The following is a 237-nucleotide window of genomic DNA, read 5'->3' on the forward strand; positions in this document are numbered from 1 at the left end:
GCTTGCCCACCAGGACTCGTCACCCAGGGAGGCTGGTGCTGGTCACGTCCATGGAGAGCCCCGACCAGTGTCCCCCTCGCATCCCGGGGACAGCCTGCCTGTCTGGTGGACTTTGCCAGGGATGGAGGGCGACCTGGGACTGCTCTCTCCGGTCTGCTCAGAGAAGCTCCTGTCCCTTGGGAAGGTAAGGGTCCAGTCTACAGAGCCAGTGGCCTGGGCCGGGCCCCTCCCAGTCCC

At 66.7% G+C, this 237-nt stretch overlaps 1 protein-coding gene across 1 annotated transcript in view; it reads left to right on the forward strand.

The window, feature by feature from the left end:
• The window catches only part of PLEC (plectin), a gene marked incomplete in the record, with an annotated part of 65,460 nt that overhangs the window by 35,654 nt on the left and 29,569 nt on the right, over window positions 1-237 (forward strand).

Source organism: Tupaia chinensis, unplaced genomic scaffold (assembly GCF_000334495.1).
Source record: "Tupaia chinensis unplaced genomic scaffold, TupChi_1.0 Scaffold000335_1, whole genome shotgun sequence".
Classification (NCBI taxonomy): Eukaryota; Metazoa; Chordata; class Mammalia; order Scandentia; family Tupaiidae; genus Tupaia; species Tupaia belangeri.